The sequence below is a fragment of the Cervus canadensis genome, chromosome 25 (genome assembly GCF_019320065.1).
Source record: "Cervus canadensis isolate Bull #8, Minnesota chromosome 25, ASM1932006v1, whole genome shotgun sequence".
NCBI classification, from domain to species: domain Eukaryota; kingdom Metazoa; phylum Chordata; class Mammalia; order Artiodactyla; family Cervidae; genus Cervus; species Cervus canadensis.
Window position 1 is genome coordinate 45,849,145 of NC_057410.1, and position 25,360 is coordinate 45,874,504.

The following is a 25,360-nucleotide window of genomic DNA, read 5'->3' on the forward strand; positions in this document are numbered from 1 at the left end:
AGATATGGGAACAGTCTGCATGGACTAGGATATCTTTATATTTCTAAACGGCAGGATGCTGTGGGCTGGGATTTTGGTAGGAGACAGTAAAAAAGAGCAGCTGTATATATAAGCTTTACACAGACTTCTTGGGCATAGAGTTTTGGTCTCAAAACATTATTATGTTTCTGCTTTAGGCAGTTATTGCCTAGGTAAGTATAATCCCCCAAATTCTTTAAGGGCATCAACAGGCAAGTCCTCCAATTGCCTTTACCCCTGATAAAATAGCAACATAAACTAGTAGTGGTAGAAACGAAGCCATTATGACAAACGATGCTCACTTAACAAGCGGTCCTATTTCAGCACAGGGAAATATGCAATCCACTTCTGAATCCAGAGCCTTAGGATGGTCTTATAGAGAATAAGATGAAATAGGAGGTATTGATACCAGTTCTGTGAGGTTAAAAAGAGGTACCACATGTGAAACTGCTGTGCAAACTGTGATGTGCTCTACAAGTAAAACAATATTACCATCACTTTAGATACTAAAATTCAAGCATGGTTAGAGAGAGAGATGTAATTATTATTATCTTGGGGGGCAAGTGAAAATTTCTGAGCCTTAGTTTCCTCATTTGTAATTTGGGGTAATGATATTTACCTTATAGAGTTGTCAAAATTACATATAACATGTGAAAACTGCAAGGCACAGAGCTTGGCAAATGGTGGGTATTCATTAAATGATAGTTACTTTTTATTCTGATTATAACAGATTTCTAACCATCTACAATTTTAGAAGAATCGGAAAGAAAACTTTTAAAGGTATTAATAAGACAGGTGTATGTATTTCTATCTATTGTGGATTCTACGTGCCCCCCAAATAAGAAAATATCTACAACTTGTTGGTATTTCAAGTTTCAGTCAGCATGGGGGATTTCTAAGAATGAAGTTTAAAATAGAGGTGCATTGGAATGTATGAAAGAGTAAAACATAGAGGAGAAAAAACATGACAGAAAACAGAACTGTGAGGATAACAGCCTAGGACAAGCGGTGATTTCAGAATGATGATAAGCTCTCACCCCTCTGTGGTTCAGGACCGCTCCAACTTCACGCGCAGTGGGGAGCCTTCCATGCCCTTCAACGTCAAATGGCACATGCAAGTTATTTGTAACACAACACTGAAAAGTCAATGAAGGCAAACCTGGCAGGCAGCTACCGCCAGAAAACATCTGAATCAATAGGACACTATCAGCATTGTCTTTCCCAAACAAAACACAAAACTGTATTAACCAAAAGCATGACAGCACTGGGAAGTTTCCTCACTACAGTAACTTAAAGCCACACATACCTTGGGAAGTAGGCTTTCTGACCCAACAGGTCAGAAAATAGCAATGTAATGTCATTATGGATCATACTACTGAGGATCCCCTGAGAGATGGTTCTGAACAAAAGGCAAAGTCATACCCTTAATCCTGACTCATTTCTATAATGTGAAAACATTAACAAGCTAACAAAAATTATTTTTCTGAAGCTTTTCTTAACAACTACTATTACTCGATTACTAAGGCTTCTATGGACTGAGAGATTAAGCAGAAAAAAACAAGAACAACATTAAAACAATGGTTTTCCATTGGCTAAACTTCAAACACTTGAACTTGACCTTCATGATCTCATTCAACCTCAACTGTCACCAACCATCCCATGTGCTTAAGTAAATTCTTTAGCAAGCAAAGTAGGAAGTAAGTCGTGTAAGGTCAAGATGGATGCCTTTTTACTCTGTAAAGTTTTTCAGGCTATGTTAAGCCATATCCAACTGGATTCCAAGTATTTCTTATCTTTGTACTGTTTGTACTATTCTATTGAATTTTAGACTGTCCACCCATTCCACTAGAATGTGAATTAGCCCTGCATATAACACCATGCATGGCATGTGGGAGGGGGCCTTGTGAAGTGGCAGAGAGCTACAGCCTTGCATCTAGAATCCCAACTCTTGTCACTTACCAGCTGTGAAAATCACTTAACCTCTCTGATCCTCAGCTTCCTTATCTGTAAAAATGGTGATATAGCTTGTTTACTAGAAGATATACACAGATATAAACATATGTATGTCTGTGTATCTTGCATTCAGTAAATTCTATCCATAAAATTATAAGCACATAAGAAACATTTGTTGAAAACATGAAAGGATGAATAGATGATTTCTTATTAAGATTCATCCAGTAATTCTTGAGCAGTGTTTCATAATACATAGATTAGTAGTTAAATGGTAGTGTTAAAAAATTTGAAGGCTATAAATTTGCATTTTTATTTTGAATTAACATTCCTCTTCTTACCATTCTATTTAGTTTCAGAGCTATGGCAATTTAAAAATACCCCTAGGTTCTTAAATTTTCTAAAGAAAAGTTGATGGGTAAAAACATCAAATAATCAGATGAAGACTGGCTAACTCTAGTCACAGCAGTTAAAACATGGCATATTTATGACTCATACACCCTAATTATGTTAAATCTATTTCTTTTGCTGATTGCCTACTCAACTAGCTTTCTGTGATTAATTTTAGAGTTTATGACATAAAAAGATAGCTGTCCTAGAAGTCAAAAACTCGTTGCATTTCTATATTTGCATCTTAAGTTAGGAAACAGCAAAAACATTCCACATTGGACAACGGCGTTATTCAGTAAGTTATAGGATAAACAGATAAGCAATACATAGCAAATACACACAATGGCTTATTATTCAGGCTTAAGAAGGATAAAAACTCTGACACATGGAAGGATCTTGAAGACATTATACTAAGTGAAATAAGTCAGATACAAATACTGCATGATTCCACTTTTATGAGATATCTACAGTAGTCAAATTGATAGAGAAAGTAGAATGGTGGTTTCTAGGGGCTGTGGAGAGAGGGAATGGGGAGTTACTGTTGAATGGTATGGAGTTTCAGTTTGGAAAGATGAAAAAGTTCTGGAGGAGCTGGCTGGACATCAGTGTGAATGAACATAATGCCACTGAACTGCACATTTAAAAATGTTTAGAATAGCCAATTTTTATATTATATATATTTTATCACAATTTTTAAAAGGTCAAAATAAATGAATTTGTACAGGGCTCAAGATACAACTCTTGAAAAGCTTACTGTAATGGAGTGTTTTGGAGATGTGGATTAATCCCGCTTTGAGGAAAAATAAGAGAGAATAAAGTTTTCAATAAAGCCACTTCTATGATAGATCTGAGGGAAAAGTAATCAGCTTGGTTAAACTAGCTCTGAGCAACGACTCAGTCTGAGTCTGGGATACAAAGATGGTGAGCCTACCATGTTCGGTGAGTTCACGCTCTTGCACGGATAGAAACTCTTCAAACATCGTTTTGGTACAAGTAAGTCTGAAATTTGTTTAAGGGTATGGATTTTAGCACTACATAGACTCGGGTCTGTATCTGGCTCAAAAATGAAAAGACATGCTATATTAAGATAGTTAGTTTGCCTCTCAGAATCACAGTACACTTATTTATGAAATAGGGGGGATGAAGTGTAAAGTGCTCTGTACTGCGCTTAGGTGTTCAGTCATGTCCGACTCTTTGTGACCCCATGGACTGTGCCCACCAGGCTTTTCTGTCCATGGGGATTCTCCAGGCAAGAATACTGGAGTGGGTTGCTATGCCCTCCTCCAGGGGATCTTCCCAGTCCAGGAATGGAAGCCAGGTCTCCCATATTGCAGGCAGGTTCTTTCCCTTCTGAGTCACCCGGGAAACCCTGTAAAGTCCTCTGGAGGAAGTCAATGTTCAGTGAAGGGGACCACGGCTGTCGGTCCTCAGACAGAGGCATGGCAGGCTTGGCCTCCTTGGTGCCACTTCCATAACTGTTGATACCAGTACAGAAAGAAAAGAGCATTTTTTTCATCATTACTAGTAGGGTTATTCTTGAAAATATAATCACTATATTTATATCTAGAGTTATGGTACAAATTAAAATTTAGCATTACTTGCTTGGTCTGAGTTGTCTAATAGAACAGGTGGTACAGATGGCTATGATGGCCTGAAAGTTTATGTCCCTGCACAGGGCCTGTGGTTCTTGTCCCCAAGTATTTCCACCTACACCTAAGCTCATCGTTTCAGAACTTTGCACTGTGTACAATCTCCTATGTCATTTGCTCATTTGGTTTAACAATTGTGTGTGAGGGGCTTGTGGGGGAACAGAGAGAATACAGGGTTGCTGTGAATACTCTGAGCCAGTTTTTTCCTTCTTAGAAGCTTCCCTAAACCAGCTGCGATGAGGCATGCTGACCAAGGGAAAAGCAGGGTTAGGAGATCTGAAGCTGAAGCCATGTTCAAGAAAAGGCAGCTCGAGAATGTAGGACGGGAAGCAGAATTACATTAGGAAAAAGGCAAAGGTTAGAAAAGGCAGCATGGAAAGTGGCTTTACTTCTTTTTCAAATTTTGGACAGGGTCGATGGAGTGTCAGGAGAACTGCTGCTGTCTCCCCTCACGCATCCCAACCCCATTCTCGATGCTGTAAATACGGTGGCTCAGCAGAGACTGGGTTTTCACAGGTTTGTTTGTGCAACAACTGAGTAAATACCTACCTCATGAGATGGAAAGAAAACATAACAGGTGGGGGACAGCCTGTATTTTCTCCATTTTTTTTCAACTGTCTCAACAACAAATTTGGCTCTGCCTTTTGTAAAAATATATTGACAGTTGTTCAAATCTTACTGTAGTTGAAAACAATGGACATATTAATAATTATAGTTATGCAGACCCATCCTTTCTAGAGTTATGTGAATAGGCATGATTCAGAGAAATTTTAAAAAACTTGCATTCTAGAATACAAACCAATGCATTTTGGGCATTTGTTTAGAGACCTTATTTCCTCAGTCTGAAACATTTTATACCAATTCATAAACATAGGCTTTGCCAGGATACTTTTGAAAGTGGAAAATAAAAACAATAGCAGGGTTAAGCAATTCATATTACGTAAGAACAGGAGACGTAATTTGCTCAAATGTACAATGGAACATATGCTGAGCCATATTTTTCATATTTCAGAATAGGAATGGAATAAAATTGTCTGTAGATTATGTAAAGATTAAATTTTAAGGGAAAGAGACAAATAAGATACTATGAACTACATTTTGGTGATAAATGAATTGTTATTATTAAGACTGGGATAGATTTACCTTTACAGGTAGAAGAGAATTTGACACAAAATGGGAGACTGGTGTTGCTATTGCTAGTCCTTGTCAGTGTCATAGATATTTTTATGATATTTGCAACATAAAATGGTAGATATGAAATTTGCTAATAGAAAATCACTGAGGTACTAAAATGAGGAGAACCTAAAATGATTCCTTATCATGGGGGAAAATCTGCAAGATCAAAATGTTGTTGTCTGCGGTTTCGTTGGTGAAAGGGCATTGTGATTTCAGTTTTTCACATATAAAATTTTCTTTAACTTTTTAAAAGAAGAGTGTTTTATTTTTGCCATGTAGTGGCATAAACTGCCCTTAACTTTACAGTGGTGTATGTAATAACGTGTTGGGTATAATTTATTTCTAGAAACCTGCTTGGCCCACAGTTTGGTTAGATTTATTTTCTCTGACGAAAATGACCTCATTTGTGAGTTGAAAGGAAGACATTTCATGGCAGGGTAGAAAGCGTTTTTGGTACCATTCACATCAGGGTGCATCCTGATTCAATTTAATTTAAGAACCATGAAAACTGTCAAAGTGTTTCAAGTCTTACTTTTGACCTCTCTGAGAGGGAGCCGTGCTATTGACCTTGTCTCATTTCAGTAGCATTTGCTTTAGGGAGAAAGAGGCCTTCTAGGAGATGGCTCATGGTAGACTCCTACTGTATCAAAACCAAATTTCATCTTGCATTCAGGATTTCTAACCAGCCTTCATTCCTCCTCTTCCTTCATACTTCCCTTCCTTTTTAGTCCTTGCAGATTTGTATTTGTTTTAGGATTTTAAAAGAATTCCCCTCTTATATTGCAAAGGAAATATCTTAAATAGCAATATAACACAGAAGTACTATTTGCTGGTATTATTGTATTAACTTGTGTAATAAACATTTAATTCTGGAATTCTCACATGAAAACTATAAAGTAGGATTTATTATCTCCATTGCAACATATGAGGACATTGAAGCAAAGAAGTTGCTGAGATCCTTCAGCAAGTAAGTGGCAGAAAAAGGATCTGAATGCAGCTCCTCCCTCCACTGCCAACGTTCCTAATTACCAAAATGAATAATGCAACCCAAAATAATGCCCCAGCGCAGACAAATAGGTAAATAAATCTCATTGTTAGAGCCGATCAGATTTAACATTAATCACTCAGATAGCTGAGTCATTTGTTTTAAAATCTTACTAACTTTAGACTCCACATATTTTTAAAACCACATTGCTGATTTTTAAAGCAATTCCCCTTCTCTATTGTAACTATATAACTTGTATATCAGAGTTATGAAAGATGAAAAAAATTTCAGAACAAACAACAACACAAAAGACTAATCATCCAATCAAAACTTAAAGCTTCTTAAAGTTTCTATCGAATTCTGTTGAATAAGTATAAGAGCTAAATTCAATGCAGTACTTAAAATTACGGGCTTTACTAAATTGTCCTAAATCCCATTGCTGACAAAAAATGGAGCTGAGTTTTGAACACAGTGAGTTCCCAAAGCCAGTACAAGGCTATAATATGATTACGGAAGGCTCCTATTTAGGTGGTCTAGAAAATGCCCCAAATCATGAAAGAGAGTTTAATTTTGCTTTATCATGAATAATAATGATTGTGGGAAACCCATCTTACCCAATGTCCTAAATAAAGCGACAAAATTCTCAGTCATTTAGTAAGACAAAGTGATTCTGACCATGGTGCATCAGATGACTATCTTCCATTACGGTAAGTCAAAGTACTATTATTCTCTTTATAAAATAGACATTGCAATATTTGTAATTACTCTAAATAAAAGCTACTTGATGACAGAGGCTGTTCTTTAATCACACCCGTATTTTAACACCTGGAACAGTGTAGACCACAGACACTCCCTAGCAACTACTAAAAAAGAATAATGAATAAACAAAGGAATCAACTTCCAAAATTTGACCAAACATTTTAAGCAAATAAGTCCAGATAATGTCATAAGTATAAAAATCTAAGAAGCACATCTTGTAAGCATCCACTTAATTGTCAATTAATTTACAAGTAAAATGTAGAATAAATACAGTTCTCTTTCTTTAGGTGATCTTTTATACTTAAGGCTGTCATTCATTTCAATTTTGGTTCTACTTTTTCTATCTAAAGATCATCTTTAATAATTAAATCATCCTACCATGCTTTAATTTTATCATATAAGGGACAAATAGGCATGATGCAGTCTAATGTTTGCGGTAAAAAGTGATAAAGTAGTATTACATGTACGTCAAATATTCTTCACGGAGAACTAACACTTTAATAAGTGATATATTCTTTACTTTACCTCCTCCCACCATGCCATCACTCATGGCTGGAAAATGAAACAGGCTTTGCCTTTTCAGTTGTTAAGGCCTTACTTGAGAGTGAAAACTTGAAAAGGGGTAAATCATACAGAGCTGAGTTCAAATGGTAACTCTGCTGCTTACTAAGTTAGGCTAACTTTATAAGGCTTTCAATTCTTGCTTTCATCATCTACAAAACCATTACAACAAAGGAGGAGTTCTTTTGATACCAAGTGAAATTTAATTGTGTAATTAGGAAAGCATCTGACACAAACTAAACCCAATAAGTGTTCCTTTTCCTTCCCTACTCTCTCCTTTTTTAATAAGATGTCTCTCAGGTCTATGTGTGAGAAAGCCGATCAAGGTTAAGGGTAAATTATAAATTCAAGAAAAAGGGAATTTTTTGCTTGATGACTATTACTGTCTAAAACAGATGTCAATCAAAAACTGATTTCATCAGCAACGACAGTTGTAAATGAAATACTGGATTTCCAAAACAGTAAAGGCAAATTTTCACACAATAGGAAGTTGTTCTCTTTAAAGAAACATACTGTAGGGTTTTACATAACAATGTAATAATCAAAATTTGTAATTATGCATCACTGTGGCAATCTAATTAGCTCTCAGAAAGTCTCAGGAAGTAGATTGGAAAAATATTTTTCATCATCCAGATACAAGCGTAGAGACTTAAAGAGATAATTGCTTAACTGTTGCTGAAGGTAGAGTGAGTGTATGTATCATTGTTTACCAGTAGTAATTTAGCTGTGTCATCTTGAATGTCATCATCTTCCCCAGGACTTTTCACTATGAGAGGAGGAGTTGATGAAGTCTAGATTCAAACTCAGATTCTCTAACTCTAATTCTTTCTGCTATAAACATCATCCTAATGAACCATATGACAAAATTTTTGGCAGGTAGAGAGTAGGCATTGTTATTTATATAAATTTTCATTAGAGCTTTGGTTGAAAGAAGTTTAAATTTTGAGAAGATGATTCTTGAACTGGTTTAAGACCCTCAGTTTTTCTATAAGTGCTTTCAGCTAATATGACAGATAGGAAAAACAGTGGGTGGTTAATAAAGTCAGAATTTTCCTTGATTCCATCACTAGAATACAAGAGCATAGATAAATGACTTGTCTTACCTGCCCCTCTCTAAATGAGGATATTACAGGAGGCAATGACTATAAAATAACGTTAGACCAGATAAGTTTCTTCCATCAATCCCAATAGTATTTAAGGAGGTTTAACAAATCTAGAATAATGTGAATAGTTTCTAGGAAACCTTCCCGAGCATCTGATTTTTTCAAATGTATCCTCTTTGTATTATTATTTTCCAGTGTATTTAGAGTCTATAAAGAGCTGACCCATTGAGTTCTTAAAAGCACCACTGAGTATTCAGCAATTTAGAAGAAAATTATTAATACACAATATACAAAATTATCCTCTGTCCTTATTTTCTTAAGTGCAAGAAGTTTGTGAAACACAAGTACAATGTGCTCTAAAAATCTTTAGTAATATTTTGTCAATTACCAAATTGTTCTTAAGCTATGGGTTTTGAAGCAAAATTGCAGGTGGTCTGTATGACTTTCCTATGATAAACATTTTCCATTTTGTAATGTTTGTTTCAAATGAAAGTTGTAAAAGCTCATTTACTAGTCATGGACTTATAACACAAGCACATAGTCTATAGATAAAAACAAGAAAAATAGTTATTGTCACATCCAGTCTCTTTGATTTATATCATGCTTTACTCAATGCACTGACACTCCTTACTCATGAACTCTTTGGAGGTTAAGACATAAGGCAAAATGGCTATCTGAGGAGGCCTTACAAATAGCTATGAAAAGAAGAGAAGCAAAAGGCAAGGGAGAAAAGGAAAGAATACCTATTTGAATGCAGAGTTCCAAAGAATAGCAAGGAAGATAAGAAAGCCTCCCTCAGTGATCAATGCAATGTAATAGAGGAAAACAATAGAATAGGAAAGACTAGAGGTCTCTTCAAGAAAATTAGAGATACCAAGGGAAAATTTCATGCAAAAATGGGCTCAATAAAGGACAGAAATGGTATGGACCTAACAGAAGCAGAAGATATTAAGAAGAGGTGGCAAGAATACACAGAAGCCCTGTACAAAAAAGATCTTCATGATCCAGATAAACATGTTGGTATGATCAATTATCTGGAGCCAGATATCCTGGGGTGTGAAGTCAACTGGGCATTAGGAAGCATCACTATGAACAAAGCTAGTGGAGGTGATGGAATTCCAGTTGAGCTATTTCAAATCCTAAAAGATGATGCTGTGAAAGTGCTGCACTCAATATGCCAGCAAATTTGGGAAACTCAGTAGTGACCACAGGACTGGAAAATGTCAGTTTTCATTCCAATCCCAAAGAAAGGCAATGCCAAAGAATGCTCAAACTACCACACAATTGTACTCATCTCACACGCTAGTAAAGTAATGCTCAAAATTCTCCAAGTCAGGCTTCAACAGTATGTGAACCATGAATTTCCAGATGTTCAAGCTGGATTTAGAAAAGGCAGAAGAACCAGAGATCAAATTGCCAACATCCACTGGATCATCGAAAAAGCAAGAGAGTTCCAGAAAAACATCTGTTTTGCTTTATTGACTATGCCAAAGCCTTTGACTGTGTAGATCACAATAAATTGTGGAAAATTCTGAAAGAGATGGGAATACCAGACCACCTGACCTGCCTCTTGAGAAACCTGTATGCAGGTCAGGAAGCAAGTTAGAACTGGACATGGAACAACAGACTGGTTCAAATAGGAAAAGGAGTACGTCAAGGCTGTATATTGTCACCCTGCTTATTTAACTTATATGCAGAGTACATCATGAGAAATGCTGGGCCAGAGAGAGCACAAGCTGGAATCAAGATAGCTGGGAGAAATATCAATAACCTCAGATATGCAGATGACACCACCCTTATGGCAGAAAGGGAAGAACTGAAGAGCCTCTTGATGAAAGTGAAAGAGGAGAGTGAAAAAGTTGGCTTAAAACTCAACATTCAGAACACTAAGATCATGGCGTCTGGTCCCATCACTTCATGGGAAATAGATGGGGAAACAGTGGAAATAGTGATAGACTTTATTTTTTTGGGCTCCAAAATCACTGCAGATGGTGACTGCAGCCATGAAATTAAAAGACGCTTACTCCTTGGAATAAAAGCTATGACCAACCTAGACAGCATATTATAAAGCAGAGACATTACTTTGCCAACAAAGTTTCATCGAGTCAAAGCTCTGGTTTTCCCAGTGGTCATGTATGGATGTATTTGGACTATAAAGAAAGCTGAGCACCAAAGATTTGATGCTTTTGAACTGTGGTGTTGGAGAAGACTGTTGAGTGTCCCTTGGACTGCAAGGAGATCCAACCAGTCCACCCTAAAGGAGATCAGTCCTGGGTGTTCATTGGAAGGACTGATGCTGAAGCTGAAACTCCAATACTTTGGCCACCTGATGCCAAGAGCTGACTCATTGGAAAAGACCCTAATGTTGGGAAAGATCGATGGCAGGAAGAGAAGGGGACGCCAGAGGATGAGATGGCTGGATGGCATCACCGACTCAATAGACATGAGTTTGAATAAACTCCAGGAGTTGGTGATGGACAGGGAGGCCTGGCGTGCTGTGGTCCATGGGGTTGCAAAGAGTCTAACATAACTGAGTGACTGAACTGACTGACTGACTGAATATATATGTGGGAAACATTTTAATTCATATTATTTTGCTTCATAACAATTTTATAAAATTATAAAGAGATAAAATACCCTTTTTAAATTATTTACTTTGTGTAGAGTGAAGCAGCAAGAGGATACTATTCGGATAGGTAAGTAAAAGAAAATTCTTTCCCTGTTTCTCTCACACTTCAAAAACAAACAAGATGAATCACATTTATATCATTATTACCATGATTATTTGTATTTAATTATTTAAAATTAAGATGTAATTCATGCATTAAAGTTGTTCTGGTGTTAGAAAATCTTACTATGTAAGTATAATTTGTATATATCCTAGAAAAATTATTTATGAATTTCTTTTTTTGCATCATGCATCCTTCCCATTGGATTATTCTATTTTGATATTTATCAAGATATAGACCTATTATCTTGTTACTTCATTTCACTTCAGTGATTCTGTTTTAGCTAAATGCATCTGCAAACTCATTTCAAAACTACCAGGGTATTAAGCAGTGATATACCATGGTTCATCGAAGTGGGTTCTGCTTTTCTATATTTATTTATTTTTTTGCTCTTCTCATATTTAAAATTTACAATTGCTTACATCTAGGAAATCATTATAATATTACTAGTTCTACTAGAAAGAATGTCATCAAAAATGCACTTATTTTGTTTAATAAAAACATATTTAGAAAAGCAATCATTACTTTCAAATATTAGCTATATAAGGAAATACAGGTCATAATTAAGCTGTGAAAGATTGGAAAGAAAGGCACTAATGAGATGAAGCTCTGTTTTAAAGCCTGCAGATGGTTGCTATATTTTAATAATTCTAATTTAATGACTATAAACAAGCCAAGCACATTGATTCTGCTTAAAGTTTTGTTGGAAGTAAAAAAATTTTGTATCACAAAAAGATAAGATGAGGTACTTTGATTAAATTTTACTTATTACTTTCTTCTTCTATAGAATTTAAAATGATACGATGCTAGTCAAAAGATATGATGGAACCAACATAAACATTTCTGCCACATATATGTATCACAAGGATTGCCCTGGCCCCTTATCTAAGAGGATTATAGGATAAATGATTATCAGTTCGCTCCAGTAAATTGAAATTGAGTTTTAGAAGACTGCACTTTATTTAGTATATTAGTTTCTTATCTTAGAAAATAACAAGGTGAACATTTCTATTAAAAAAAAAATTAAGGTCTTCTAATTTTATAGAAGCTCTAGAATAATAATTGTCTCATTAAAATACTTACTGTTCTTTAGGAATTCTGGGGTATTTTGTTCTTTGTTTTCTTTCTCTTTGGTGTTTTTTCTAAAAGGAAACAGTATGCACAGTGGTTAGGTGAATACACATAGTGCAGAGTCATTTCATATTGTCATGAATTATAATTGCTTCATTTTATTATTTAACATTTCTACTTAAACACCTTGCAGTATATACATCCAAATACAATACAGTACCATGCATATACTTTAGTAGATATACTATAAGATGGATAGATAGGGATTTTAAAGTTGAAGATTTAGAGACCAAGGTTCTGTGTATAGTTTATACACTGATTTTGTGGAAGTTATGCTATTGCCTACATTATAGTTTTTCAGCTTGAAAAAAACCTGAAATGCTACTAATTTAGACAGACATTGTTGGAGAATATTCTATTATTTTATTCATTAGTCAATTAACCTCTCGCTATATTGAGTATCATATAATTATTATAAATTAAACTTCTACATCTCATGTTCTTAGATTTTATATTTTCAGTCAAGTTAAGAGCACTTCAATATATTATATCTATTTGCCTATTTTCTGAGGCAAATCAGCTCCAGAATCTCCTAGTGTGAGTATATATACATACACATACTAGTATCTGTATACATTATATCTATATGCACACATATATATAAAATACTGCTGGGATAAGGAAAAAACCTTACATCATCACAGAAAGGACAATTTTCAGTTTAGAGAGGAAAATTAAATCCTTCCCAAGAGTCAATATCAGGAATTGTTTTAATGTAATAAAGATTCAAGAATCTCTGATTTGGTTTGACAAGTTAGCAACTCACAAATGAACAATATCACAGTGGTACACAAGTACCTTTTTACTATAAGTTCTCATTAGTTTTGCTCTTCCAAATATTTAAGTAGGATGAAAACCAAGACAATGGAATAGTTAAAAATAGGTTGATAATAGGCTAGTTACTCTGTTTTATGAGTTCTCACAGTGTCTATTTTACATACAACTATGAAACCATTATAATGCCAGCAGCTCTGGCAATTGGCTTACATAGGAACTCAGTGGAAAAGATCTGAAGTGACAGCTATATTTTCAAAGCTGCATTTAGAGCATCTGTTCAATGGTTAAGACTCCAAGGTCTCCTTTCATTTTAGTTCTGCTTGAAACTCAACTGTTTTCTAGCAAAATCCATTAGAAACAGCAACGGTAAAACTACATTTAGATTTACCTGACTGCCTCTTAAAATATGACTCTGAGCCACAGTCAATTTCAGATAAGATTTGCATACATGGTTCCTGAATACTGACACTTTTCTTATGTAAAACAAAAGCTACAACAGAATGCTGTGGACGTACATATTAAGGTAACACAGTGACATAAATCTCTTTGTAAGAAATATGGGGAAAAATCTTTTAGAGCAAAAGAAGGCTTTCTACTAAAAAACTAAACAATACTTGACATTATATATATTGCATGTTATTACTTACCAAGGGGCAGGCTTCCCAAAGGGATGCCATGAAAAGATTAAAACAGTTTTTGTGACTTATGAGCCATCTGCAGGGATTCGATTTCATTTTGGTCTTGTATGCATATCTATCACAAGGATGAATGGGTAAGCCTGTTCTACTGTAAGGAACAAACAACTGCTTTATTTTTAATTTATGTGCTGAATATGGATGTGCATAGTATTTTTCTGGTAGCTAATTTCTGTCCTTTGCATGTGTAGACATCTCTCTTGTTTTTAGAGGGAAAATGTGAAAATAACATGGGAAGATTTTGTACTTCCTGTCATCTATCTGGTTTTTCAGTACTGTAATTGCTATCAGTGGGTCTAACTCAGTTTTCTGGCATCAAGACTTGGTACTTTTGTGTGTTATTACAATACTTAAAAAAAAAAATAAAATGAATCTGTTTAGGTAGGTTCATTTACTTAAAAACCAAAGGCTCTTTCATGTTCTTTTTATCTAGTTTTAGAAGGAAGCCTGACATGGAAAAAAAAAAAAAAGAAAAATTTCTGAGACTTAGGGATTACTATTGTTCAACGGTGACTAGAAATCACTGCTGAAACCCTGTAGCCCTCATCATAATTCTATTTACAGAACTAAGGAAAACACTGCATGCTTTCGGCATCATAAATACTACAAGTCTGTGTTACTTGCTTTTTTTTTGAGGGGAAGGAACTAATTGCATTCACTTTAATTCCAGACATTTGAAAATACATAGCTTTTTTTTTTTTTAAAGAGGACTTTTAGATTAAAAAATGACAATATTTACATCCAAACTTTAAAAAAATATCTCCAGTATTTCATTCTGATGAAAATATTGATTTTAACTGAGGTTTCACTAGCACAGCACTGAGCTAAATATTTATTTAGGATTGGATTTAAGTACTTACTGCAAATCTGTGCAATGTGGCGACTTGTAAACACTATTCTTTGACTAGAAGGGCAACAGTATCTCTCTCCCAAGTTTTAAATTTCAAAACTGCAAAGTAGTGATACATTCAGAGTTGTCTTTCTTGTTCTGTCTTCCTCTAAGGTCCAAAGTGGTCACAACAGGGTGACCACTTTGCAACTGATGTGCTGTCTCCTCAGCACAGATCTTCCTATTGCTAATGGATTTTGGTAGCCAGCTTTGGCTTAACTTCCTATTCTTGGAACAGTAGTCAGCCTGCAGAAATTACGTTAAAAAGAGATACTGTCCAGGTCATTAGTGACTGAATATAAGCTTTTAAACAAAAAAGTAAAGCACAGCATGACAACTAAATGGATTACACGATTTTAGATTGGATCCTAGGCCAGTGGGACAAAACACTTAGCTATTAAGAACGTTATCATGACAGAGGATGAAATTTGAATATGGACTACGAATTAGGTAATGGTATTATGTCAGCGATGTATTACCTGTGTTTGATTCTTGTTTTGTATGACGCAAGAGAATGTCCTGTACTCAGGAAATGCATTGAAATATATGCTAAAGTATTTAGGATAAATCATACCCGGTCTGCAACTGGTTCTCCAATGGTTTGAAAAATATATGAACTGTGTATTACACACATATAATATGATGAATGTATATATAGGTATATAGTATGATGAATATATATATATATATATATATATATATAGGTATATCATGTTTTATGATACTGAAAGAGAAACTGACATATGGGATAAAATATAAACATTTGGTTGATTGAGGTAAAGGGCACATGAGAACTTCCTGTCTAGAGTTTCAGCTTCAGCATCAGTCCTTCCAAAGAACACCCAGGACTGATTTCCTTTAGGATGGACTGGTTGGATCTCCTTACAGTCCAAGGGACTCTCAAGAGTCTTCTCCAACACCACAGTTCAAAAGAATCAATTCTTCAGTGCTCAGCTTTCTTTATAGTCCAACTCTCACATCCATACATGACCACTGGAAAAACCATAGCCTTGACTAGACGGACCTTTGTTGGCAAAGTAATGTCTCTGCTTTTTAATATGCTGTCTAGGTTGGTCATAACTTTCCTTCCAAGGAGTAAGGGTCTGTTTCCACTGTTTCCCTATTTGCCATGAATAGGCAAATAGACTGGATGCCATGACCTTAGTTTTCTGAATGGTGAGCTTTAAGCCAACTTTTTCACTCTCCTCTTTCACCTTCATCCAGAACTCTTCAGTTCCTCCTCGCTTTCTGCTGTAGGGTGGTCTGGAGCCACCAAAAAATGGCTTTGTGCCCGTCAAGCACGGTTGACGGTCCTGAGACAGCTGTGGAGCCCTGACCTTGTTTCCTTATCAGCACCTGTTCCTCCACACATTTTTTGGAAAGAGAATCAAGGATCTATCACATGAGGATGAAAGGTATACTGTTCTTAACTAGAAAGGCCTAGTCAAATATCCTGAAAGGCCCCTGAAGCTATGATTTGATATTAGTTTGCCAGTTAAGGCTGATCCACTTGAGAGGGGCCACTTTCCCAGCTTTGTCAGAGACAGCAGGATGTGTCTTACGGTTGAATGTTCAAATCAAGACTGCTGATGGTGATGCCCCTTTCAGAAAGCTGAAGGGTCGCTGATGGCAGAATTAGTGTCTCTCTGGGTGGTCAGGGGTATAAAAGATGAGAAAGGGGGAAAGAGAAAACAAAACAAACGGACTAGTTTCAGATGGTTTTGATTTGTCTGCAGATTCTGGTGCTCCAACAATTAGAGACTGTGGAGAATATTCACATCACATAGATGGTGACATAATTGTTGGCTTTATAAAAAGGAGAAGCCCACAAAGGGCTTTACAAAGGGCTCCAAAGTAGCTATAAAAACCACACGTGCCCTAATAACACATGATGAGGTCACAAGAAATGAAAACCTCAATTTTTTGAGGTTGGGTGGGAAGAGTTGGGCAGCAATTCTGGATACAGCTTTAAGATCAAAAGAGAGAAACTGACACTTGAACCTTGACTTACTGCAAATTCAAGCCCAAATAACCATGATGTTGGGATGTATGCGTGAAAATTTTACAGTTCTATGTTTATGGGCTCAGGTCAGCACCATGGAAACACACCAAGCTGGAAGTTCAGGGCTAGAGACGAAGTGATCTTCAGTCCTTTCTATTTAATTGGGGAGCAAGCATAGAGATAAAACAGAAAATAAGCAATTTCTCACATTAAACTAGTTCCAAGACACCATCTTTGTTATCTCTTTCTTGCTGGTACATTAAAAAAGGTGTACAGGTACAAACAACAACCCAAATTTGCTCATTGGTATCCTGGCTCTTTATAGTCACATGAAAAATGCCCTCCTCAAGGATTCATTGCTGGGAAGCAGATGATTTTAAAAAGTAATTATAACTGCTATTTAATAAGCTGCACTCAGCAGACTGCATATATTTATCACATCCATCTTCACAAGGACATGGTGAAGTAGGTGTTAAATCTCTATTAGCATATGAGCAAACTTAGGTCACCACTTATTTGGAATTAGTAGGTGGTAGAGTCAGTATCTACATTCAACTCTGTATCAGAATTCTATTTTTCCTTTGCAACAAGGTCTCTGTAATGTTGGAATGGACTTTGAGAATGTAGAAAATCTATTTTCTAGACATTCGTCTTCTACTTATTTGATGTGTATCACTTGAAGCAATTCAAATGTTTTCTGCATCTTAATGGCTTCATCTGTAAGATGGGGTAACACAATACCTACCCTAAGGAGACAAACACTAGGTTATTTGACTTAATGAGGTATCTTTAATTTCAAAAAGTAATTGAATATGTCTAATCTCCAAAGAATAAAAAAGCCTTAAAAGTAGAAGTCTTTTCAAGGAATGTTCAATACATAACCTTTGTAAAATTCATTACTACTCCTGGAAATTCTACCTGAATAGCATTATTCCTACATTAAACAAAAGATTTCTAAATCAACAGAATCGTTTCATCTACATATAAGGATTTACTACTGTGGGACTACCTTCAAGGATATATTTATGAGATGCATAAAACATTCATCCTCCTATTTTTAACTTCAAATACCTACATAGCTCACACAGAATCAGGCAGGAAGTAAAAAATGCACTGTCATGGCTGTGCAGAGATACATTTTCTGTTTCTAACTAGAGTCAACCAAATTTGAGTGAATATCAAAGTTAAGAACTAATTGCCAAAGGGATGGCTAAAAGATGTTATGTGATGACTCAACACAAAGTTCATGTTAATTTAAACAGCCAAACTCTCAACTCTTTAATTGGACAATGTTTATTTAATCTAAAAGCTTTAGAAATTAAAAACTAAAACAAAATCCAAAAAATGTTACTTGGAGAAAGCACCTTTTAAAAACTAGTTCTTAGAATTAGATGCGTGGATATTGGAAATGGTAAGAATTTCAAAGCATAGCATGGGATTTCCCTTCTGAAAATAAATGCATATGAAGTCAGAGTTTCAGAACACCAGATTCTAGATCCCCTATCAGTGAATGAAAACAAATTGATAAATAGAAAAGACCAAAAGGGAGAAGAAACTAAATAAGACACTGACTATAAGTAAGAACTAATCATCATTCTGATAAAACCATTTTTCTTAAAATAACCATAAATGCAATCCTATACAATTCTAAACTAATGATTTATACATAGATCTCAAAGGTGTTGCAAAAGCCTAAATATATTTGAGAGAAATGAATATCCAATAAGTTAACATGGGGGATATATGGTTAAGTCATAATAAATTTTTCACTAGAGAAAGCAGTTGAGTCTTCTAGTATTAGAAGTTTGGGGGAGACTTCAATAAAATTTTATGTAAAAATTTGTCATTATTTTACTTGGGTTTGAAAGAGACTTTCATTTCATTTCACCCATGAAATGATATAATGAATAGAGTAACAGCAGATCAAGTGAGGCTGTTTTCTCAGCTTCTACTCTTTGATCTTTTAGGTGTCTAATGCGAATGGCAACTAATTTTCACTGACAAAAGGAATACAATCAAGATTAATTCCTGAGAACTAATTCCTTAGAACAGGCAAATTCCCTTGCAGGCAGGATTCTAGGCAGGGATTATAAGGGCCTGAGTTTTAGGCCTTCTGATAGAAAACTCGAGAGCCATCTTCAATTTAAAATAAAAATTTTTTTGGAATTACATATTATATAAGTGAATTTTTACTGGGCTTCTCGGTGGTCTCACTGTGGTTTCTGCCATAGAATCCCCTAGCACTGGAATTTCATCTTTAAGGTCATGTCATTTTTGAAAAGAAAATGATTTTATTATTATCATTTCCATCTCTTTGAAATAGGGGAGACTCAGAACATAATCATGCAATAATTCACTTTAACAGACCAATGGAGTCTATGGAATATCATCTACCACATGTGGATATCTAATTTTACTAACAATCAAAACATGGACTAAAATGTCAATGCAATGAAATCATTTAACTGCTAATTATATTAAGAATAGTAAACTTGGTTGGCAGAGGTTCGGGGGAAGCACAAACCTTCTCCGAGCTGAATACAAATTATAGTCTTGTTGTCAATATACTGGAGGAGGTCCCATGTCAACTCACAGCTCCATTTCTCTAATAGGCAAAACTCAGCAAATGTCCTTGTATTTCTCTAGGACTATTCTAGGAGTTGCGTGGGACAAATGAAGCAGAAGAAAGGTCCCTGTCCATAGCATCCCAACCCATATATCTGTATCACAGCACTGAGCACATTGTGTTAATGATGTACTAAGCAGTGGCCTGCCATGGAGACAGAGACTCTGGCAATAGCATCTTGGGAGGTGTGGCATCTGGTCTAAATCCTCTTGAAGGAGGTCATCGTTAGCTCCCCTACAGAGCTGCCAGGCAGGTGACTCACGAATTGGAGAACAATTATACCAAAGAAGTTCTCACCCTGCTGTGAAAGTCCCAGGCCCCACAACAGACTTCCCAACCTGGGGATCCAGCAAATGGACTGAGTATCCCCAGAGAATCTGATCTTGAAGGTCAGAAGGAGTTGATTACAGAAATCCCACAGGGTTAAGGAAACAGAGTCTTGGAGGGCACAAGGAAAACCGTGTGTGCATCAAGGCCCAGGAGAAAGGAGCAGTGACCCCAGCAGGACTGAGCCAAACTTGCCTGTGTGTGCTTGGACATCTTTGGAGGAGGCATGGGTCGACAGTGGCCTGCCTAGGGGTCAGGGGCACTGACTACAAGAGTCCTGGGAGGCCCCGCGTGCTGAAGTCCATGTGAAGGAGGTTACTGCCATCATCCATCCCTATCATAGTTTGGCCTCAGGTCAAAATACAGGGAGGGAAGACAGCCCCACCCATCAGCAGAAAATTTTATTAAAGACTTACTGAGCATGGCCTTGCCCACCAGAACACGACCCGGTTTTCCCCACAGCCAGTCCCTCCCATCAGGAAGCTTGCACAAGCCTCTTATGCTCATCAATTGGAGGGCAGAGAGGATGAAAACCACAATCACAGAAAACTAACCAAACTGATCACATGGATTACAACCTTGCCTAATTCAATGAAACCATGAGCCATGCTGCGTAGGGCCACCCTAGACAGACAGGTCAAGGTGGAGAGTTCTGATAAAATGTGGCCCACTGGAGAAGGGAATGGCAAACCACTTCAGTATTCTTGCCTTGAGAACCCCACGAACAGTATGAAAAGGCAAAATGATAGGACACTGAAAGATGAACTCCCCAGATCAGTAGGTGCCCAGTATGCTACTGGAGAAGAGCAGAGAAATATCTCCAGAAGGAATGAAAGGCTGAGCCAAAGCAGAAACAATGCCAAGTTGTGGATGTGACTGGTGATGGAAGTAAAGTCCAATGCTGTAAAGAACAATATTGCATAAGAACCTGGAATGTTAGGTCCATGAGTCAAGGCAAATTGGAAGTGGTCAAACAGGAAATGGCAAGAGTGAACGTTGACATTTTAGGAATCAGCAAACTAAAATGGACCAGAATGGGTGAATTTAATTCACATGACCATTATATCAACTGCTGTGGTCAAGAATCCCTTAAAAGAAATGGACCAGCCCTCAGACATCAAAGGACTCTGAAACGCGGTGTTTGGGTACAATCTCAAAAATGAGCAGAATGATCTCTGCTCGTTTCCAAGGCAAATCATTCAATATCACAGTAATCCAAGTCTATGCCCTAACCACTAATGCTGAAGAACCTTAAGTTGAATAGTTCTATGAAGACCTACAAGATTTTCTACAATCAACATCAAAAAAAGATGTCCTTTTCATTGTAGGGGACTGGAACACTAAAGGAGGAAGTCAAGACATACCTGGAGTAACAGGCAAGTTTGGCCTTGGAGTACAAAATGAAACAGGACAAGGGCTAACAGACTTTTGCCAAGAGAACGCACTGGTCATAGCAAACACCCTCTTCCAACAACACAAGAGAAGACTCTACACATGGACATCACCAGATGGTCGATTCTGAAATCAGATTGATTATATTCTTTTTAGGCAAAGATGGAAAAGCTGTATACAGTCAGGAAAAACAAGACTGGGAGTTGACTGTAGCTCAGATTATGAACTCCTTATTGCAAAATTCAGACTTAAATTGAAGAAAGTAGGGAAAACCACTAGGCCATTCAGGTATAACCTAAATCAATTTCCTTCAGATTATACAGTGGAAGTGAGAAATAGATCTGATAGACAGAGTGCCTGAAGAACTATGGATGGAGGTTTGTAACATTGTGCAGGAGGCAGGAGGCATCCCCAAGAAAAACAAATGCAAAAAATGAAAAATGGTTGTCTGAGTAGGCCTAAAAAGAGCTGAGAAAAGAAGAGAAGCAAAAGGCAAAGGTTAAAAGAAAGATATACCGAACTGAATGCAGAGTTCCAGAAAATAGCAAGGAGAAATAAGAAAGCCTTCCTAAAGTGAACAGTGCAAAGAAATAGGGGAAGACAATAGAATGGGAAAGACTAGAGATCTCTTCAAGGAAAGTAGAGAAACCAAGGGAACATTTCATGCAAAGATGTGCACAATAAAGGACAGAAATGGTATGGACCTAACAGAAGCAGAAGATATTAAGAGGAGGTGGCAAGAATACACAGAACTATACAAAAAAGATCTTAATGACCCAAATAACCACAATGGTATGATCACTCATCTAGAGCCAGACATCCTGGAATAAGAAGTCAAGTGGACCTTAGGAAGCATCACTATGAGCAAAGCTAGTGGAGGTGATGTAATTCCAGCTGATTATTCAAATCATAAAAGATGGTGTTGTTAAAGTGCTGCATTCAATATGCTAGCAAATTTGGGAAATTCAGCAGTGCCAGGACTGGAAAAGGTCAGTTTTCATTCCAATCCCAAAGAAAGGCAATGCCAAAGAATATTCAAATTATTGCACAATTGAACTCATTTCACATGCTAGCAAAGTAATGCTCAAAATGCTCCAAGATAGACTTCAACAGTACATGAACAGAGAACTTCCAGATGTTCAAGCTGGATTTAGAAAAGGCAAAGGAACCAGAGATCCGTTGCCAACATCTGTTGGATCATAGAGAAAGCAAAAGAATTCCAAACAAATATCTGCTTCATTGACCATGCTACAGCCTTTGACTGTGTGGATCACAACAAAATGTGGAAAATTCCTAAAGAGATGGGAATACCAGACCACCTAACTGCCTCCTGTGAAATTTGTATGCAGGTCAAGAAGCAACAGTTATAACTGGATATGGAAAAAATGGACTGGTTCCATATTGGGAAAGGAGTATGTCAAGGATGTATATTGTCACCCTGCTTATTTAATTCATATGCAGAATACAGCATGTGAAACGCCAGGCTGGATGAAGCACATGCTGGAATCAAGATTGCCAGGAGAAATATCAACAACCTCAGATATGCAGATACTGCTGCTGCTAAGTCGCTTCAGTCGTGTCTGACTCTGTGCGACCCCATAGACGGCAGCCTACCAGGCTCCTCTGTCCCTGGGATTCTCCAGGCAAGAATACTGGAGTGGGTTGTCATTTCCTTCTCCAATGCAAGAAACTGAAAAGGGAAAGTGAAGTCTCTCAGTCATGTCTGACTCTTAGAGACCCCATGGACTGCAACCCACCAGGCTCCCCCATCCATGGGCTTTTCCAGGCAAGAATACTGGAGTGGGTTGCCATTTCCTTCTCCCGATAAGCAGATGAGACCACCCTTAAGTAAGAAACAGAAGAGGAACTCAAGAGTCTCTTGATGAAGGTGAAAGAGGAGCATGAAAAAGCTGCCTTAAAACTCAACATTCAAAAATGAATATCATGGCATCAAGTTCTATCACTTCATGGCAGAGAGATGGGGAAACAACAGTGACAGATTTTATATTCTAGGGCTCCAAAATCACTGTGGATGGTGACTGCAACCATGAACTTAAAAGACACTTACTCCTTGGAAGAAAAACAATGATAAACCTAGACAGGTTATTAAAAAAGCAGAACCCTCACTTTGGCAACAAAGGTCCATATAGTCAAAGCTGTGGTTTTTCCAGTAGTCATGCATGGATGTGAGAGTTAGACCATAAAAAATGCTGAGTGCTGAAGAATTGATAATTTGGAACTGTGGTGCTGGAGAAGACTCTTGAGAGTCCTTTGGATAGCAAGGAGATCAAACCAGTCAGTCCTAAAGGAAATCAACCCTGAATATTCATTGAAAGGACTGGTGCTGAAACTGAAGCTCCAATACTTTGGCCACCTGATGTCAAGAGCTGGCTCATTGGAAAAGACCCTGATGCTGGGAAAGATTGAAGGCAGAAGGAGAAGAGGGTGACAGAGGTTGAAACGGTTGGATGGCATCACCGATTCAGTGAACATGAACTTGGGTAATCTCTGTGTGATAGTGAGGCACAGCAAAGTCTGGTATGCTGCTGCAGTCCATTGGGTCCCCAAAAGTCCGACATGATGGAGCAACTGAACAACCAAGAAAGAGTAAGGTTATTTCTGTGATGTGTCTAATACAAAAACTACATGATAGGGAACTAATATGGATCATCACTTTAACAAGGAGTAAGAGGTGACTCTATGGTGAATTAGGGACATTCAAGCCTAAAATGGAAAATTCTTCTGGTGTTTTCTGATAAGCTATGGAAGACCCAATCAACACACCAGGTACAGTTTACCACAACGTCAAATTTTTTAATCTTATTATTAAAATGATGAGCAGAAATCTTTGCAGGAAGCATATAATAAAATTTATAAGCTGTTTAGATCAGGAAAATCCAAAGACTTTTAAAAATAGATCCTTAATATGAGAGGAATCAAATAATTATAGCATTCATGGTTAAATTCATTGCAGATAATATTGATATTATTTTAATTCATGTCTATACTATTGAAGATTTATTTAGTAGGTGTTATTTATGTAAATCAAGCCTGAAAATTTAGATAAATATTTATTCTGTTATTAAATACAAATGTTTTATTCTTTCTGTAATGAATAAATATGTATATATTTGTGTGTGTGTGTGTATATATGTGGATATATATATATATATAAGCAATAGCCTCAAAAGTCTAGATGGTTATCTTGGCAGGTAACCAAGATATTAGAGGTAAGAACTGAAGTAACACTATTGGAGACATAATACATACTTCAAGAAACCTGAACCTGTCTTAGCTAAATCAAGTCACTATTTAATGATAATAAAGGTATATATCTAAGCTGACACTATCACTTTGCATCTCCACTTAAACATAAGACTTTCACTTAAGACTCTCCACTTAAGACAACATAATAAACATAAAGCTCTCCACTTAAACATAATAATTGTTTCAACAATTATTCTTATTCCTTTTACTCTGTGAAAACCTCACCAAAGCATCTGATGTGATTCCTTCATGATATATTTTCATTTAATAGATTTTGCTGATAGAACACTTTGGGCAAGGCACCTGCCAAACACTGCTCTGAATAAAAAAATGAGAAATTCCAAGAAATTTCCATCTAGAAGATAAGAGTAGGGGAGAGCATTAAACCTACTCGTAACTCCTACACAAAGCAATATGAGTCCTCTTTACATACAAACTAAAATCCACAGAAGTAGCGAAAGCTCCAATGGCTTAGAGTATGTGGAAGATCTGTGTGTTTTGATGGGGAAAAGGTCTCAGAGGACCAGTTCTGGAGGAGTAAAGCTATGATGGAGGAAAAGCAGGAGGCATGTTTGGTTTCTGCACAGCAGGCTGGCGTGGCAGGAGAACTAAGAGAAAACAAGGCTGGAAGCGTAGCTTGGACCATACTGTGGACAATCTTAGAATGAGATCAGAGACAGTGACAAGGAGTGAATGCAGGCTTCTCAAGCGATGAATTGATCTTCTCAGAAGATCAACGTAGTGAAGCCATTGGGTATGAGTGCTCTGATTAGGTAATGCTCTGCTTCATTTCTGTGCTGTAAAAATATTGGAATAAAATATAACAAAGCATTGAAAGGAAAATCTTTGAAAATGTATTATAAAGTGCATAATGCTTTTGTTTCCTCTGTGAAAGTGTTCTTGACACTGAAATTCATGACACACGGAAGAGAAA

The 25,360-nt window shown here is 36.7% G+C and overlaps 1 protein-coding gene across 2 annotated transcripts in view; it reads right to left on the reverse strand.

The window, feature by feature from the left end:
- Window positions 1-25,360, reverse strand: part of SYT1 (synaptotagmin 1) — a 583,367-nt gene that overhangs the window by 377,015 nt on the left and 180,992 nt on the right. For both annotated transcript variants that reach the window (XM_043447114.1, XM_043447113.1), the window contains exon 3: window positions 12,404-12,462. The gene's annotated coding sequence lies outside the window, so the exon portion shown is untranslated. The remainder of the gene's footprint in view (window positions 1-12,403; window positions 12,463-25,360) is intronic.